The sequence below is a fragment of the Mytilus edulis genome, chromosome 2 (assembly GCF_963676685.1).
Source record: "Mytilus edulis chromosome 2, xbMytEdul2.2, whole genome shotgun sequence".
In the NCBI taxonomy this organism is placed as follows: domain Eukaryota; kingdom Metazoa; phylum Mollusca; class Bivalvia; order Mytilida; family Mytilidae; genus Mytilus; species Mytilus edulis.
Genome location: NC_092345.1, coordinates 80,487,474 through 80,508,888, shown reverse-complemented (window position 1 = coordinate 80,508,888; position 21,415 = coordinate 80,487,474).

The following is a 21,415-nucleotide window of genomic DNA, read 5'->3' as shown; positions in this document are numbered from 1 at the left end:
CTCTAAATTTATCTCGAAACTGTTAACAAATAAGAACTGATTACTCTTGAAACTTCGAAACATAAATCTTTTGATATATGGCAATGAAAAGTAAATTCACAAAAATACCGAGCTCGGAGGAAAATTCAAAAACGAAAAGTCCCTAATCAAATGGCAAAATCAAAAGCTCAAACATCAAACGACTCGATAACAACTGTTTTATTTCTGACACTTGCTACAGGCATTTTCCTATGTAGAAAATGGTGGATAAAACCTGAATTTATAGCTAGCTAAACTCTCATTTGTATGACAGTCAAATAAAATTCAATTATATTGACAACAATGTGTGAACGAAAAAAGATACATAATAGGTAAACATGTCAAAATTGGGGTACAACAGTCTAAATTTTGTTACAATCTTAATTACTATAAAAACAAACAAATATGGAACAAATAAACACAAAAAGGAATAAAGACAAAGCACAAAGCAAAAATGACAGACAAAAAAAAAAAAAAAAAAAAAAATCCATTGCACAATAACACAATGAAGGGATGTATAAGAACCGAGCCACGTTAAATGAATTTCACCAAAAATATACTAAACAGTAAAAGTAATATTCAAAAGACAAATCAAAGAATACTATAAAACGTTATTATGATGATAAACAACGTCAGTACTCCGAATCTATACATAAAGACCATTGTGTATTATTTGTGATCTGATACGGAATATTCATCAACAAGGTCTCAATACCTTTCGATGAAATGTTTTTTTTTAAGAAAAAGGACGAGACGTTCTTTGACATACCCCTGGTTCAACTTTCTGCTCAGACACTGGTGACGTTTTACAAAGTCTGAGTAGCAGCTATAAGCTCTTGAATACCGAATCAGTTGGGTATGTATATTCCATATGCAGGTGAAGTTGGTATATTGCTTCTAAGGTTGGGTAAATTGACAATTTTAAAAATAAAATCGCATAGTTTGTCATAGATTCTGGTACTAAGATGACCCAGGTCATATCTTGTTTCTTTGATTTCTAGTTCTAAGTGATATATTAATGGAACCCAATCAGTAACGTTTGGATCATCAATAATATCTGAATGTGAAATTAAATGACCAGGCTTCTTTGAACTTCTTGTTTTTGTCAGGTGTCGTTAGAATCTCCGGCTCATATGAAAATAAGAGGACGACAAGGAGAGGCGCACAGTTCGTTCCAATAGGAATGCCGACAATTTGTTAAAAAAAAAGTCTGCCTCCAAATTTAACATATATCATGTCAATAAGAAACTCCAGCATACTGATCACTTGTTTGTCTGTGTAGCGTATTTTACCTTTTTGTTCACTAGAAACAAAATATGCCGTATGGTATCCCAAAGTAATAAATATAGAGCGTATGTTTCAATTTTTATGTTACAAGCATAAAGTGGAATTTTAGATTTTACCTCCTTATGATGTAGAACGTTGCTGATGTTGATTGCATTAATTCCTCTATTGATAAACTGAACAGAAAGAAATTTCCTCTTCATGTAAAGGTTCCAATATTACTAGTTTAAAAAGACGAAAAAAGCTAAATCCCAAATTATACTGTATTTTGGAGAAAATGTTTTTATGTATCCTCTGTCAAATGCATAATCTCTCAAACATTTTAGAAAATTGACAGGAAGTGAAAAAAAAACCGGAATAGTTCTAATGTAATGTTTCCTTATTATTATGAGGCTGACTTCATACAGGAACTTCTTAGGAAGAAAGATAAGAAGTTAGCAATATCCTTTAACTCTACTTTCCGCTATATAGATGACGTTCTTTCACTAAATAATTCAAAATTTTGTGACTATGTCAAACGCATCTATCCCATTGAACTAGAGATATAGGATACAACAGATATAGTTTAGTCGGCCATATATCTTGACTTACATCTAGAAATTGAGGGTAGATTGAAAACAAAACTTTACGACAAAAGAGATGATTTCAGCTTTCCAATTGTGAACTTTACATTTCTAAGTAGCAACATTCCAGCAGGACCTGCATACGGTGTATATATTTCCTCTTCCTTTGATGTTATAATTACGTTTTTCAATGACTCTTCTCGAAAGGAGTAAAAGAGATGTGTACAAAAAGGGCAACGATGCTCTTATTTCTGGTAAGTTTATTTACAACCACTGAGTCAATGACACTGATGGTGGAGATTTAATTCGACCAACTCAGTAGTCAGCACTTCTGTGTTGAATTGAGTTACCATTGATATGTTCATAATTATAAATTCACTGTTTACAAAATCAGGAATATATTACTAAACAAATGTTGCTAAACACTTATCCGACCTCCATGATAAATATGTTGTTGTCCCCGCAGACAAAGCCCCAAATAACATCGTATTTGTCTGTAAAAGTCACTACATTAATTGCTTGATAAACGAATTAGGTATAGACAATTCACTTGGAAACTCAACATATACCCTCACGACACTTACCAAAGAGGAAATCCTGGATAATCATAGGTCTGTTCTTTGTTCCTTTGGTATTTCAACCAAAGATGAAGAACTGGATCTTCCATCACTGTATTGGATACCTAAACTACATAAGTGTCCTTACAAACAACGGTATATTGCTGGGTCTTCCAAGTGCTCCACGAAACCTCTTTCTAAATTATTAACATCTATTTTATCAGCAATCAAAGACGGGCTTCAAAGTTATTGTGAAACTGCCTATTCTAGAGGTGGCGTGAATCAGATGTGGATACTTAAAAATTCCAAAGATATTTTAGAGTACATACAATCTAACTCTCTTTCATCTTGTAACAGTATTAAAAATTTGACTTTTCTACTCTTTACACAAGTATTCCACATTCCAAACTAAAAGACAAATTGAAAGAGTTGGTATTACTTTGCTTCATAAAAAAGAATGGCAAACGTAGATACAAGTATCTTGTCTTAGGGAGGGATAAATCATACTTTGTAAAGAATCACTCTGATTCAAACAAAAAATTCTCTGAAACCGATATTATCAAGATGCTTGATTTCTTGATTGACAACATATTTGTAACGTGTGGAGGACGTGTTTTTCAACAGACTGTCGGCATCCCAATGGGAACAAACTGTGCCCCTCTACTTGCCGACTTGTTTCTTTATTATTATGAGGCTGACTTCATGCAGGAACTTCTTAGGAAGGAAGATAAGAAGTTAGCAATATCCTTTAACCCTACTTTCCGCTATATAGATGACGTTCTTTCTCTAAACAATTCAAAATTTGGTGACTATGTGGAACGCATCTATCCCATCGAATTGGAGATAAAGGATACTACAGATACATTTAAGTCGGCTTCATATCTTGAATTACATCTAGAAATTGACAATGAGGGTCGGTTGAAAACAAAACTTTACGACAAAAGAGATGATTTCAGCTTTCCAATTGTGAACTTTCCATTTCCAAGTAGCAACATTCCAGCAGCACCTGCATACGGGGTATATATCTCCCAATTGATACGCTATTCCCGTGCTTGCATTTCCTATCATGATTTTCTTGATAGAGGGTTACTGCTCACAAGGAAGCTATTAAACCAAGAGTTCCAAATGGTGAAGTTGAAATCATCCCTTCGTAAATTTTACGCCATCACGAGTTGGTTGACCGTTATGGAATAACCGTTTCACAAATGATAAATGGTAACGTCGTAACTACAATCCCCTTCCCTTTCATGAATGTGACCTACCGAATTAGACTATTTACCGGATTTGTAATCACATAAGCAACACGACGGGTGCCACATGTGGAGCAGGATCTGCTTACCCTTCCGGAGCACCTGAGATCACCCCTAGTTTTCGGTGGGGTTCGTGTTGTTTATTCTTTAGTTTTCTATGTTGTGTCATGTGTACTATTGTTTTTCTGTTTGTCTTTTTCATTTTTAGCCATGGCGTTGTCAGTTTGTTTTAGATTTATGAGTTTGACTGTCCCTTTGGTATCTTTCGTCCCTCTTTTATCTTAGCTGTATTTGGTAAAACTTAAGGAACCTTTGGTCTTAAATGCTCTTCATCTTCGTACTTTATTTGGCCTTTTTAACATTTTTTATTCGAGCTTCACTGATAATTCTTTTGAAGACGAAAAGAGCGTCTGGCGCAAATATAAAATTTCAATCCTGGTATCTATGATGAGATTATTCTAAGACATTTAACATGACCTGTCCATTCAACATGTTACCACAGGTATTTAAGCTTGGCAAATATTTCTTTCAGTAGTACGGAATATATATTAAGATGTTAAAGCTATTGCAAAAGTAGTATCTAATTAGACTATTTACCGGATTTGTTATCTCATAAGCAACACGACGGGTGCCACATGTGGAGCAGGATCTGTTTACCCTTCCGGAGCACCTGAGATCACTCCTAGTTTTTGGTGGGATTCGTGTTGTTTATTCTTTAGTTTTCTATGTTGTGTCATGTGTACTATTGTTTGTCTGTTTGTCCTTTTCATTTTTTAGCCATGGCGTTGTCAGTTTATTTTCGATTTATGAGATTGACTGTCCCTCTGGTATCTTTTGTCCCTCCTTTAGCAACAGTTTTTTACTTCGCAAACAAGAAACATGTCTTATACTCATACACAATTTATTGTCCGCTACAGAAGGTAGATTTTTTCATAGTTGGAAATCTGGTGGCGCTACCGCAAGTGCTGCATAAAAAAATTGAAGATATAATTTTAAAAAAACCCACTGTAGTTGGAAAAGTGTCAGATCGTGCAAAAGATTGTTTATTATCTATTAACTAGTACCCATTTTTGTTTAGGGACCAGCTGAAGAACGCCTCTGAAAATTTCTTGCTGTATTGAAAAACCAATGGTGGCCTTCGGCAAGAAAGTTTGGTAAAAAACATCTTGGTGTTTAATGTCAACCTTTATATGTCTATTTTTGGCCAATCTTTTGTTGTGTTCTAAACTTTGCTGCACTCGTACGAGAGTTGTTTCCCATATACTGTTTTGCTGACTTTAAAAACATAAGGCCATTAGTGCTTTTAGGTCTTTCATCTTGCAGTGAATACAAAATTAACAAAAATCTCAAAAAATCATTTTTATCTGTATGTAAAATTATTTCATATTTTCTACACCTGATTCATCCTTCAGTTTGGGAAAGTATGCTCAGTTGATACTGTATTTTTGATCCAATCACACTGTTCAGATACACTGTCTTGAGTAGGGTACACAAAAGATCAACCTAAATTATGTAATGCAAATACTACCGTGCTACCTATACCGTTATTCAAAAGTCATAAATCGATTGGGAGAAAAAAAAATCCGGGTTACACACTAAAACCGAGGGAAACACATCAACTTTAAGAGGAAAACAACGAAACAACAGAAACACTGAAGTGCAATAAAAACAAACGACTTTGCAACACACACATAAACGAACTATAAAATAACAACTGCCATTTTCCTGACTTGGTACAGAACATTTTTAAGAAAAAAAAAGGTGGATTAAACCTGACTTTGCGGCTAGCCAAACCTCGCGCTTTCATAGCAATGTTAAATATACAACTAAAATGACAACATTACATGAAAAGAATACTGTACAAAAAAATGCAAGCATATTTAGGACTGCGAAAAACACAATTAACAATACAATAGTAAATAATTCCGACATGCTAAACCGAGGGAAACACACCAACTACAAGAGTAAAGCAACCAAATAACAGAAACACTGAAGTGTTACAAAAAACAAACAAGAATCCAAGATACATAAATAGTTAACCAGGATTATAATTTAATACGCCAGACGCACTTTTCGTCTACATAAGACTCATCAGTGACGCTCAGATCAAAATAGTTTAAGCCAATAATGTACAAAGTTGAAGAGTATTGAGGACCTAAAATTCCCAAAAGTTGTGCCAATTACGGCCAAGGTAATCTATTCCTGGGATAAGAACATCCTTAGTTTGTAGAAAAATTCTAAGTTTTGTAACAGGAAATTTATAAAAAATGACCATATAATTGGTATTCATGTCAACACCGAAGTGCTGACTACTGGGCTGGTGATACCCCCGGGACGAAACGTCCACCAGCAGTGGCATCGACCCAGTGGTGTAAATAGATATCAAAGGTGCCAGGTTTATAATGTAATAATTTAATATAATAAAAACGAAATCTATAAATAAATAATATAAAAGTACATTTGGACATGTTTACCACAGAATAACAACGAATACCTAAATTAATGTATTACATTACACAAATCAGAATAACGAACTGTGCGTCACATGAATGAATCAACGCCACAATCAGTGTCATCACAGGTAAATTTCTGAAAATTGGATATGAATCGAGATTAGGTAAAATTGAAAATGGAAATGGGGAATGTGTCAAAGAGACAACAACCCGACCAAATAAAAAGCAACAGCAGAGGGTCACCAACAGGTATTCAATGTAGCGAGAAATTCCCGCACCCGGAGGCGTCCTTCAGCTGGCCCCTAAACAAATATATACTAGTCCAGTGATTATGAACGCCATACTAATTTCCAAATTGTACACAAGAAACTAAAATTAAAATAATACAAGACTAACAAAGGCCAGAGGCTCCTGACTTGGGACAGGCACAAAAATGCGGCGGGGTTAAACATGTTTGTGAGATCTCAACCCTCCCCCTATACCTCTAACCAATGTAGAAAAGTAAACGCATAACAATACGCACATTAAAATTCAGTTCAAGAGAAGTCCGAGTCTGATGTCAGAAGATGTAACCAAAGAAAATAAACAAAATGACAATAATACATAAATAACAGCAGTTAACTGACATGCCAGCTCCAGACTTCAATTAAACTGACTGAAAGATTATGATTTCATCATATGAACATCAGACACAATCCTTCCCGTTAGGCGTTTAGTATCATACCATCATAACATATATGAGAAGAACATAACCCGTGTCATGCCAACAACTGTTTTTAGAATAAATGTGTTTAGTTCCGATGCAAAGACCTTATCAGTGACTCAATATTAACGCCAAAATATGCAATCTTTAATGACTTGACAACAGTATCGTAATTATATCCCTTCTTAATAAGTCTATTCAAAGGTTTTGTAAGTTTCTGAGGTGAATACTGACACCTTTGTGCTTTATAAAGAATATTTCCATAAAAAATTGGATGTGAAATACCTGAACGTATTAGAAGTCTGCATGTAGAGCTATATTTACGAATGATGTTTTTATACCGATGATAAAACTTAGTAAATGTTTTGACTAGTTTGTGATATCGAAAACCCTGGTGTAATAATTTTTCAGTAATACATAAATTTCTCTCGTTAAAATCTAAAACATTGTTACATACACGAGCGAATCGTACAAGTTGAGATATATAAACACCGTAAGATGGTGACAAGGGAACGTTACCATCTAAAAACGGATAATTAACGATAGGAAATGAAAAATCATCCCTTTTATCATACATTTTAGTATTCAGCTTTCCATTAGTGATATAGATATCAAGATCGACAAAAGGGCAGTGGTCATTGTTAGTATTGGCTTTATTTAAAGTATGTTCAACAGGATAAATTTCATTAATATACATACTGAAGTCGTCATTATTGAGAGCCAAAATATCATCCAAATATCAAAAAGTATTATTAAATTTGTTTATCAGATATTGTTTCGATGGGTCTTTGCTTATTTTTGTCATAAATTGTAACTCATAACAATACAAAAACAGGTCTGCAATAAATGGTGCACAGTTAGTCCCCATTGGAATTCCGATAATCTGACGATATACGGAATCCCCAAAGCGAACAAAAATGTTATTTAGTAAAAATTCAAGGGCATATATAGTATCAAAGCATGTCCAATTAACATAGTTTTTTTGTTTATTGCTACTAAAAAATGACCTAAAAGAGTTTGAACATATATATTCACATTCTAATTTTTTGAATGCCCATGTGTGTGAATTTTTTCTTAATGAGAATGTGAGGCAATGTGGTATACAGGGTAGAAAAATCAAAACTTTGAACAGATTCAAAATCACCAATATAAGCATGCAATTTATCAAGTACTTCCAACGAGTTCTTGACACTCCAAAAGTAATTTATTCCACTATTTTCGAAGGCCTTATTTGAACAATTTATTATCAGGTTTTTAATTGTACCAAGTGTGCTGGTAAGAAGAATAGACAATTTAGTAGTTGAACAATGGCTTGAAGACGAAATAAATCTATATTTGTAAGGGGTTTTGTGTAGCTTCGGAAGCCAGTACATAGTTGGGACTTTCATTGTATTAGGCTCTGCCTGTAAAGCGGTGGTTAAAAGTTTATGTTTGTTACAGATTTCGTTTTCTGAAAATGGAGTCAGTTGGAATGTTGGTGAATTGGTGATTTCCTTTTTCAGAACCTCAATGTAAAATTTACGTCAAACAATAATAATATTATTAGCAGCTTTATCGGCCGGGACAAAAACAAATTCATTGGCTAGTTCTTTTAGTTTATATGTTTGATACGAGAAATAGGTTTGTTGTGGTTATTGTTTATAGTAAAATGTTCTTTAACATGTTGAATACGTATATCAACTATCTTCATTACTGAATTAAAAAAAGAGTCCAAAGATTTTTTGTCAGCTTTTTCCCGTTTTATCCATTTCATACAGTAAGTATGGAGTGAGTCGTGGATGATATTAGGTATATTTATGTAATAAAAATTAGAAGAATATTGATATATAATTGTGTTAGTAATTGCGTTAGTTATTACTATATCGGGGTTTTCTTCAAACTCAAACTGTGTAAAACAAATACATCTTATGCATATAGTTGGTTAAAACTATAATCTTATAAATGAACTGGGTGATTAATTATCTTTACTTTTACATAGAATAGAAAATAAAAATTGAATTGAAACTACAAACGATAAGACATAATACAATACCCGATAAGAACTACAAATAAAATAAAACTCAATTCATGAATGGTACGAATACCCAGACACATCTAATAGCAATTTGAATTCACACTCAGCCATATTCGGGAATAGGTTATGGTATAAAAAAAAATGACAAATGAATTATATTTAATCACAATTATAAGCATTTATACGATTTTGTGATTTACTTCTCGGCAGATAAATAAAGGCAACAGTAGTATACCGCTGTTCAAACTCATAAATCCATGGACAAAAAACAAAATCGGGGTTACAAACTAAAACTGAGGGAAACGCATAAATATAAGAGGAGAACAACGACACAACACTACAATGTAACTAACACACACAGAAACGGACCAAGCATCAGACAAAATCCCACGAGATAAAACCTATATCATTGTAAGTATGAACAAATTGAACAATTTTCAATATCGTAGTATCTTTTACAGACGCCATGTCTTAGAAATTTATCTATGCTGAACAGTATGCAACGTCATTAGTAATAAACTTTCCGACGCCATTTTGGATTCTCTAGATATTATACATTTGTGGGACTATCTAGATCTATTTAGCGACAATGCTAGCTACACACTCAGAAGGTAAAATCGACATAGCCCTACGACATTGAACGTAACCCAGATGTTAGATGGCGATCTTAAAGGAAGTTTCGGAAAACAAATAGATTTAATTGTCGAAGACGATGACCACAAATCGGATTTATTTATTGATAGGATTACAAAAAGATTGACACCTAGTGCTTAAATATTCTCTTCATAATATAAGTAATTTTGCTTTTAAACAAAGTATGCTATGCAAACTACAATTTGGAAGTGTTGAGACATATTTTGTTAATTTGTTATATATAGAAACCCTAATGGATACGAAAAGAACTTTCATCAAGATACTTTTGGGTTATATCGACAACCAGACTGATATTCATCAAGCGCCAGATCTTGTTGACAAAAAAGGCTTTGTAGGTAGAAATAAGTACATGTAGAGAAAATGGAAACCGAACTTGAATAGACGAAGGACGTAGTGTCGAAAATATAGACACCAGGAACCAATGCTTTAAAAAGTACAAAATACCAATCACTTAAATAACCGTAAGAAAGATGAAGCCAGATAGGAGTGCTATTAAGACCTGTTGGTGACCTTCTGCTGTTGTTTTTTTCTATGGTCGGGTTGTTGTCTCTTTGGCACATTCCCCATTTCCATTCTCAATTTTATTAATATTACAATGCGTATGGATGAAACTACTTAACAAATTCAAAAGATCTGTAAGAGTTTATACAATTCAAGTCTCTTTTCCGATGCCGATAGTATTAAAACATTTAACACAAGTATTGCCCATTCCAAGTTAAAAGACAAATTGAAATAATTGGTCTTGCTTTGTTTCAAAAAATAAAATGATCAACGTATAAACAAGTATCTTGACTAAGAATAAAAAGTCATACTATCTAAACACTCATTCAAAATGAATTAAACAAACATTCTGGGAGACCAGCATTATCCATATGCTTGATTTCTTAATTGACAGCATATCTGTTACCTTCAGAGGACGTGATTTTCAACAAAAAATCCTATTACATCGGAAACCATTTGTGCTCCTCTTCTTGTCGTCTTGTTCCTATTTTTATACGAGGCTCACTTCATACAGAAACTTCTTGTACAGAATTAAATAAACTAGCATTGTACTTTAACTGCACTTTCCGCTATATAAATGAAGTCCTCTCTCTAAATATATTCGACTATGGGTAACCCGTCGAACACAACTATCGAACTTGAAATACAGAATACAACAGATACAAAAAAGTCTGCATCGTGTCTTGACTTTCATCTAGAAACTGACAATGAGTATCAGTTCAAACACTATGTTACGTCAAAATAAACGATTTCAGTTCCTAAATATGAAGCAACATTCTAGCAGATCCTATATATAGAGTATATAACTCCCAGTAGATACGAGATTCCTGAGCTTGCATACCTATACATTTCATTTGTAGATGATATGGAATATTTGTTTCATAGATGACGACTGATTGTTGTAACCACAATCCCGTTCTCTTTTCCTCGACTATGACCTGCAGAATTATATATAAAAAGTTGCAGATGAATAATCAAAAGAGTCACAATTTGGTACTCTTAATTATACAGAAAACATTGCACACTCCCAACGCCGTCCTTGTATTAAATTAGATTGACATTAGAGTGAAAGAATATTGGTATAAACAACGCAAAGAATTTCATTACATATCTATGTGTGTGCTCAGAGTTATCTATCTTCGAATGTGTATTAGGCGCAATTAAGAATGTTACATTTGTAAAATTTTGCAAGTCTTACACAGCTACTTTTGCAAAGGTACTATTTCTGTACTAAAAATCTGTAGTACTGGAAATTTACTTTTAATATTCAGTACTATTTTGTTACTTTAAAATTATTGTAATATTTAGGTACCTGTATTTTACAGCACTTAATTTGTACTTGAAATTTAGGTACTACAGATTTTTGGTTACTACCGTTACATTTTCAGCATTTTGAAAGTTCTCTTAAAATTGTGATTTTCAAACATGGAATATTGTATTATTTCTGTACCAAAATAGTACAATTCAAGTACTGTAAAATACAAGTACCTAAATATTACAATAATTTTAAAGTAAAGAAATAGTACTAATTATTAAAAGTAAATTTCCAGTACTACATATTTTAGTACAGAAATAGTACCTATGCAAAAGTAGCTGTGTAGGAAACCAGAACTCAGAATAACTTAGAAACGTGTACTTAATTTGAGACAGGATTGACTTTGGTTTTATTTTATTTAGTATTTACTCTTTGTCATTTCAATACAATACAGGGTGGACAGCCAGACTAATCTTTCAATTGTTACACATTGATTAATAAATAACAATATAATCAGCTCAAAATATTTTCTACGTTATTGCATTCCAATGCTCTATTTTCATTTTCTGTTTTGTGTATGGACTTTTTTTGGTTTACAAAGTCTTCAGAAAACATAATCTATTTACTGGGAAAAAAATTGTATTTGCATAATTTATAGGAGGATGGGCTGGGAGGGGCTACGTGTAAAACATCTTGAATTGTTAGTTGATTGAGTAACACTTATTTGATACTCAACTTTGTTGACATCCATTGTTATTAATACAGGGTGGATAAAATGTGGAATGTTGACTCTTGTAAATGTTTGTTCTCACTATTACAAAATTTATATTAATGCAATTTGTCATTCTGTTAATGACTTTTATGAACATGCCATGTACTCTTAGTGAATGTGAACATAAACAACGTTTATTGAAATGCATTTTGTTACAAATTTCTTATAGAGCTAGCGATAGTTTTTCTTCTTTTTTTTTTTTTTATAGTAACACATTTTTCTTAGACACTGTTGACCCAAAGACTGATTTTTAGTTTTTAGTTTGTAACCCAGATTGGTTTCTGTCAATCGATTTATGACTTTTGAACAGCTGTATACTATTGTTAAAATGGGGAATGTGCCAAAGAGACAACAACCCGACCATAGAAAAAACAAAAGCAGAAGGTCACCAACAGGTCTTCAATGTAGCGAGAAATTCCCGCACCCGGAGGCGTCCTTCAACTGACCCCTAAACAAATATATACTAGTTCAGTGATAATGAACGCCATACTAATTTCCAAATTGTACACAAGAAACTAAAAATTAAAATAATACAAGACTAACAAAGGCCATAAAGTTGCCTATATTTGTGATATATATTATGGTGAACTGGACTTTTCATGTCCGGCTCCCGTTTTGATGTGCGATGTCTACGAAAAACGCTGATTCGTTATTTTGCATATTCATATTTTAATGAACTGCACAAAATATATATTTTTGTATAATTAGGATATTCACCGTTTGTATATTTTCTTAAATGATTGTATGTACTTTTAAGATTGAGACATATCATATCACACATCTTTGATAATTTATAGCACAAATTACAACCCGATATACATCTATTACAGTTTCGGTGAATTTTAGTGATATATGTTGCTATATTTTATCTGATATAAATTAAAATTAATATGTCCTTTTCAATGAAGGTTTTAGACGCTTAGAGTGAACGAACACAATGTAATATTTAAATATCAGTAATTTAATACGAGCACTATTGATAGTAAATAAAAATGTTAATGTGATACTTTAATCAGTCTATATATTTAAGAACACGGTTTTACTGTTATCATATACTGTTAATATTTTGTTTTTACTTATGTTTCGTGTAATGTTTAACGTTTAATAAAAATTATTTTTGTTTTGAAAAGGAACACCTGCTGTGTTTCCTTTGTTATGATTCTGAAATGCTTTAAATGGCGCGTTTTACTTTGAAGTTTTGACTTTTTCGACTCAAAAGTCTAAAGCAATGTACATTTCATCATTCGGTGGTAAGTTTATTATGTCATAATTGTGCGGTATGTGTTGTCCAGTCTTTAGTTTTCTATGTAGTGTTTTGAGGAGATACTTGTCTTTTCGTTGTCGTTCGTGTTTTGCCAGGGCGTTGTCAGTTTCTTTTCTATTACTGAGCTTTACTCTTGGTATCTTCTGTATTTCGTAACGGCAAATCAGTCACGATGACGTTAGAAAAACATTAAAGAAATTACTAAGCGAAAATTGTTGTTGACTGTAAACATTTGTCGACAAGTTTAATTGTGCAATTTCAAGAAAAATAAAAATTGGCCACGATACCTAATTATCGAATTGTGTTTGATTCCCATTGAATACGGCTTAGAATACAATATTCGGAGGACAGTCATTCTTTTCTATACGTTCACATGTATTTGTTTCATTATCCAATTCAATGGAAAGTGTGTGCTGTGGTGAAACTCCTTGAAAAACTTTGAAAGTATGACGTGTGAACGAAACAGACGACTTGACAACGTTACATATTTTAAATTACAAACTTATGTAAGCCACGTAAGCTGTCAATAAAAACAATCTGGTTTTTGTTTTTTATTTGAAACCATCTTTAAGTTAGGAGACCCATGGAGGTAATGATAAACAAAGCCGAGACTTTGGCTTTGGTCAAGCTACGCAACTGTGAACACAGTAATGATTTCGTTACAAGCTGTATGATATTTTTCTCAAAGACTTTGAAGTTGAATTGTATATGAATAAAGACAACAGTAGTATACCGCTGTTGGAAAATCGACCGCGTCAACGAGCCGATACCAGATCGTTTACGATTTCATCGCAATACTTAACCACTGGAGAATATATCGGTATACCGAATTTCAGTGGAACTAACTTGTCTACATTCAATATAGGTACCGTTGCTGTTGGTAAAGTCAAGCAAGAGGGTCATATGACTTTTGTTAAATTTTGGGTGTCTTTTTCTTTTTGGTGATCAACATGCACTTTGAAACAGCCATTTGTAAGGTCTGGTTAATCAGTTGTACATCATGCATGTCGATGAATACCAAAAGAAGGACTCGATGACTTAGCCGCAGGCACATACACTGTAAAACCATATGTAAATCAACGCTGATAAAGGGTCCACAGACAAACAACAAATTGAAGTTTTTAACGACCTTGACTGGCTATACAGCCCTTGCACGGTCGTTGACCACAGACATGCATACACCTCAGCTTTAGATAACAGTAAATGCTAGAGTGGACAACCCAGATCAACACAATGATACAGAACCTAACTTTGTAGATACCGGACAGAGTTGAATATTTTCTGTAACTATATTACGTCGCCCACCAATTAATCTTCTGGCAGGCGGATTAAGAGGAGGTGTGCTGACCCGTCCGCTCAGCTATAATGACTGTAGAGTGACTTGTTAAAAGATATTTGGTAATTTATCTATGTTTCTATGAAATTGTTTTACAAGATAAGAGGATGTCTTATGATTAACAATCAGACAACTATTACAGTGACTTGACTGTTAGTGTTGCTATTCACCAATTGCAACTCATTCAAAATTTTGACCCAATTGCAATTTGTTTTATTAAATCAAATTGTTCAACTGGTCAAAATTTTGAACAAACTGTTCAGCCATAATGTGAAAGTGCTAAGTGATAAAATAAATCATACTTACAATCCTATAAGTCTGTAACTCCACTGTATTGATGTAATTCCTAAATCAGTCTATCAATCTGTATAGTTATATTACAGCCATTACCATACTAAAGGTGAACTGTTTTATTTTGAATTGCTATAAAAATGTCAAAACTAAGCTTTTATAGAGTTTCATATTCAGTAAAATATGTATGAAATAACAATATGCTTCCTTGGGGAGATAACCTAAAATACTATTCTTTTGAATAAAGACTTTTTAAAACCAAAAAGCGATTATCTCCCCTTCCTACAAACATATTGCAATTTCAAATATTTTACTGAATATGAAATGTTTTTATTCACATAATGTGTGATTCTTATAAATATAGAATACTTTTCGAAAGAAAAACTCTATAAAAGCTTAGTTTTGACATTTTTATAGCAATTCAAAATAAAACAGTTCACCTTTAGTATGGTAATGGCTGTAATATAACTATACAGATTGATAGACTGATTTAGGAATTACATCAATACAGTGGAGTGACAGACATATGGGATTGTAAGTATGATTTATTTTATCACTTTGCACTTTCACATTTTGGCTGAACAGTTTGTTCAAATTTTTGACCAGTTGAACAATTTGATTTAATAAAACAAATTGCAATTGGGTCAAAATTTTGAATGAGTTGCAATTGGTGAATAGCAACACTAACAGTCAAGTCACTGTAATAAACAGCAACGGACAAAGATGTGAACAAATCTTTTTGACAGAAAGCAACCAACATCATCAAGCCTTGAAAGTGGTGTATCAAGTGACACAAGAAAAACTGTAAAAACCAGTAAGGGAAGTGTTGACAAATTAAATCTGGACTAAGCACAATGCCAATAATTCATGGGATTGCTATAATAAAAGATATGAAGAATGATTTAGTTTTGTCTTGCGAAATATGAGTTCGTAGCATTGGATTGCAAATATGTTTAAATGTATTAATCTTCTTTAAAAGTAATTCCGAAATTCATTTTACATCTGTTATTTCATGTGAACAAGAATAGAAGTATAATTAAAAGACACAAGACATTTTTATCAAAGGGGCCATCAAAACTGTACTTTTACGATTCTACTGTGGCCGTCTTCTCTACCCGCGAGAAACAATGAATTTCAAAGGTCTTTTATCAATGGGTAACAGGACCAATTACCGAAAGTGATATTATAACTATTCATAACATTATCCTTATACAATTCCAAGGTTATCCTTTGTTTAATGATAGTTTAATTATAAAGTACAGTACAAAACAAAGTAAACAAAGGTATAGCTATAAATGGGCAATACATGGGTGTAACAGGACGTATTTGTTTATAAGTATAATAGCCAAGATATACTTAACAATGACAAAAGACCAACGCCCCAAATATTGCATTGTTAAAATGAAATACGTTTAATTAACAGCTCTTGTTAAAGTGTTATCGAGAATATTACCCATTTATGTTGAATGTTTATACGAATTTAAAAATATACCGAACGAACTATAGAAGCCTATAATTATTTCAATCAGTGTCTAATTATACACGTATGATATAAAAAATTGGAAGTTTTTGTATAATTACATAATCTCTGTTAATAGTTCTACACAAAACATACATATATGTCGTACTGGCTCTCACGTCAATCAAAGACGATGGAAAATAAAAAAACCGAAGTCGAAAAAATATGACAACACCATTTCTTCGGCAAAAAGGCTACTATAAAACAACAGTTCACGAAACACTAAGAAAAATCAAAGATCCAGCAATAAAAAACTCATACAAAGTCTTTATGTAATGCTGTTCCAGCTCAATTGCTGGCATTTGTTAGTTTAAACTATTTATTTTCTAAATTAAGACAAACTTAACTAGGCACTAGTAAATCATACTTATGAAGTCGTCTCCATAGGAACTGGTAAATATCGGTCAAAAGGATACCAGGACAAGAGAATAAATCTACCAACACCATTGGAAATATTTTTTTTTATAAAGTATGATTTGTTCCTTTTGCTTCCTAAAACAAGAAAATGGTCTCTTCATTAGCAAGTCTTTTATAATATAATTAAATAATAAATAAAGCAATTGAAATAAAGAATAATTGTGTATAGGACAGACAAACGACAGATACTATTAGACACTTATGTTAGAATACATTAGAAATGTTTAAATGTTACATTTGCTGATTTCATTTTTTTTGATACTTTCGAAAGACAAGTCATTCATCTTATTTTGGTATGATTATTTAAAATTTAAGTTTTTATAAATTTACTGCATCGAATAAGATCGATCTTTCTACCTATCATTTCGGAGAAAAATAAACAGAAAATAAAGATCAGCTGATAAAAGGTACTATCTAAATTCTACTTTCGGCCATAATCTAGTCCAAATACTAGATTTAACTTGTACAGTATTTTGATCATATTATATACGGGAATCTAACACTTCATTTATTGCTTAACGTTATCAGATTTTCTGATTTATAAAAAGACCATATCAAATAAACGACAAACACAATTTTCTTTAAGTTAATTTATGTGCAGAATATAACGGGTCACGTAATTGGTCGTTTCCATTCATAAAACTGTTAGAGTGAAATTTAACCTTGTGTTTAACGTAATGGTCTAGATGACATATTTCAACAATAGGCCTTGTGTTCTGGGTTTTACTTCGATTTCATAGCAGTATATACCTTTAACAAATTATAAAGTTACAATTGAATATTTTCTGTTCTACTTCTTCATTATTTATTTGATTTTATAGAAGACTTTCATTCAGATTTTGGTGAATTGAGTCCATATAACGGACATCTGTAATCAATCAAAAGTGGGCTTTAGAGTACCTTTGAAACTATATACTAGGTGCGGCGTAAATCGGATCTCGATACATATAGATCTATCAGAGTACATACTCAGTACATAATTATGATCTAAAAAGTAAAATAACAAAAATACCGAACTTAGAGGAAATTTCTAAACGGAAAGTTCATAAGCAAGTGGCACATTTAAAAGCTCAAGCACATGAAACAAATGGATATCAAATGTCATATTCCTGACTTGGTACAGGCATTTACTTCTGTAGAAAATGGTGGGTTAAATATAGTTTTATAGCTGAGGTCTTTGTTTTATATCATACATATCTGACATCTAAAATTCTAGCTCCATCTTCTAGAAGTGTATTATTATCTAAACTTTAAGATAGATCGAAAAATAAGTAAAAACTTGTGTTCCATAAAATAAATGGTAAAAGTAGATACCCATGTTATGATTTGAGAAGGCACAAGTTATACTTGTAAATAACCACCCGCATTCTTACTAAAAGATATGTTTTAAAACTGACATCATCAAAATGCTTGACTCTATATTCGATAAGTTCATAAGCTGAAGGTTGGGTGTTATTTTTTTTGTATTTTTTTTTTAGATTATATTGATTTCTATTGAATCTAAATGTGTGCTCCTCTTCTCTAGTAGTCTTAAGTAAATATACATGAAATACAATATACACACATATATATATATATATATATATATATATATATATATATATATATATATATATATATATATATATATATATATATATATATATATAAAATATATATATTTTATATGGCCTTCCAAATACCGTTTCGATCCCTAACATCACTGAAGAGACATTTATTGTCGAAATCTTGATCTGGTGTACTAAAAAATATTGACACCGTATGTTTGTGGCATAACATCGTGGCCACAAGTTATTTTTTTCTGTTTAGTATTAAATTTATATTAAGATCCATTTTGTTACATCTTGTGATCAATTTTATTTGGCAATCGCCAATGGCAGTCAGCAGGTTAAAGAACATCAGTTGTTCGACCTGTTAGTCAAATGCGTTTTGTTTAAATATACTTTTTTACTTCATATATCCCTATTTTAAAAAGTGCAGCCAGTAGCACCTGTTTTTTTCTATGTTGACATCTGCCAGATGATCAGTTAAGTCGGCTTAATATCTTGTCTTACATTTTGACATTGACAACGAGGTCAGCTAAAAACTAAACTTTACAAACAAGAGATAATATCCTCTTACTATTGTGATTTTTTACCCTGAAGCAACATTTCTGCAGCTATTGCGTATACAGGTAATATAACTCCCAATCGACACAACCTTCAGGTACATGCTATTCCGATAATGACTGCCTTGATAGCAGATTAAAGCGTGCAAGGATGCAGTTGAACCACGGATGTCTACTGAATTTTGTTTTCAATTTGTAAAGATATCCATCATCTCTTCATACAATTTCAAGAACGTCATTATGGTTTGGTTGACCGTAAAGGAATTATGTCTCAAAGCTGAAGACAGATATGGTTCAATTGTCGGAGTAACAATCAAGCCTTTTTTTTTTTACGAATATGCCATCAACGAATGAGACTTATCAACAAATTTGTACTATAAGCAACACGATAATTGCCACTATCATGGGAGTATCTGCGTATCTTCTGGTACTTTTTGTTGAGTTTGTGTTTTCAAAAAGTAAAATAGCAAAAAAAAAAAAAAAAAAACTCCTTAGGAAAATTCAAACGGAAGGCCCTGATCAAATGGAATATTCAAAAGGTCAAACACGTCTAACAAATGGATAACAACTGTCATATTTCTGACTTAATACGGCAGTTTTATGTATACTGTTTTGTAGACTTGTAAGGGTGTTGGCCGATTTATTTCTGCATGGCCATCACATTACCTTTTCTTCGACTGATGATTTGTGTTGTCCCTTTGAATTTTCTTTACGCTTTTGTTTAACAGATAGAAGTATTTATTTCTTAAGTATTGTGTTTTTTTATTAACTGGCTCTTGCAAATCTTAAAATATAAAATAAGTGCTTTAGTAAAAGAAGTCAATGAATCAATTTGAATCTGTAACCATTGTAAACTTGGGAAATTGTCATAATAAAGATCAAAACATTTACTTCTTTTGAAGAAGAAAAAAATCGAATTTTATTTGAACAACGTGTGGGTAAACGAAAAATAAAACGTTGCAATTGTTAACATGCACGTTGAGAATTCACCTTTCCCTAATATATAAGAAAATTATAGCAATGTGAAAGAATATTTACAACGAAGAAAACTGTATATCTCTCTCTTAAAGACGACTTGTTTAGTGGAATGGTGGACACATTTGTAGTCCATCTGTTCAAGCTGCTTGAATACAAAGAAAACATTTCTCATTCATTTCATCTTCAACTACTTTTATACAACGTGTTGTAGACACATGTTATGATCACAGAAAAGTCAATAAATGTAAATACATGTGTAAGTAAAACAATATATATTTGAAAAAAGTACAGTACGGCAGTTATCTCCCTTAATACTTAGCGACATATTTTTTTCTATGTAAACAAATGACATATTGCAAGGTAGAACTATTGCATATACCTGTAATATTGAATTTTATATTAATTGTTATTCGTATTCTACTAGCGTTTTAGATATAAAACAGGAGCATATACAAGATCGTAGTAGTGGCTTGGTAAGAGTTCATCTGCTATCTGGTTAGTAAGCTGAAAGTAAAGAATTCTAAGCCATCAGCTAAATGTTAAAAATCATCAGCAGTAAATAAGATGCCAAAAATTCTAAGCAGAGTATATTCGTTCTTTATTTGTTCCATACGACAATAGTATTAAATATGCAATAATAATCTTTAACGTAATAATTAGGGAAGCAGACCTGTTTGTTTATTATTATTAGCATTATTTTACTAGAATTAAATTTTCATAATCAATTGATCGAGGCTGAATGGATGGGAGCAGGTGCACACAAATTATTTTAACCCTGCAACATATTTGTTTGCCTATCCAAAGAGAGTGGTTGTTTTAAGTTTATAAGGCAACAAACACACGAACTGAGGGAATCACATGAACAAATTGTGCAAAACTGGGTGCTTTGACAGATTAAGCGTCTCCTCCTGCTATGAATGTAACACCCGCCATACGAATTCACAACCAGGCAAAATGTTTACATCGGGAATAGGACAGAAACAGTAAAATTACAGATCAGAGGACTTTATTAGTTTTCAAAGATCCAAAATTACAAAAGCAAGTCGCTTGAAACCGACAAATCGTTTATGTTAAACTATTGCGAATGATGACCTTGAAACCCATTAAGTGTCGAATCCCACATTTTTTAAATAAGGAAACTGCTGTACCAAGTCTTGAAAATGGCACAAATTACTTTATTCTGCCACATATTTGTGTGCATATCCAAAGAAAGGAATCTAAGGTGGTTGTTTAAAATTTATAATGCATGTTTTAGTGTGCTTTACGGAATGTTCTGTGCATTGCTTATATTTTTATATTGGTCAGTCTCAGTAAAAAAAACTGACAGTAGTTTACCGATGTTCAAATCTCTTTAATAGATTAACTAGAATCAAATCAATGCAACAAACACACAAACTGATAGAATCACATGAACATAAATGGTGCAAAACTGGGTGTTTCGACTGATAAAACGTATCATGCTATTCATGCAACAACCGT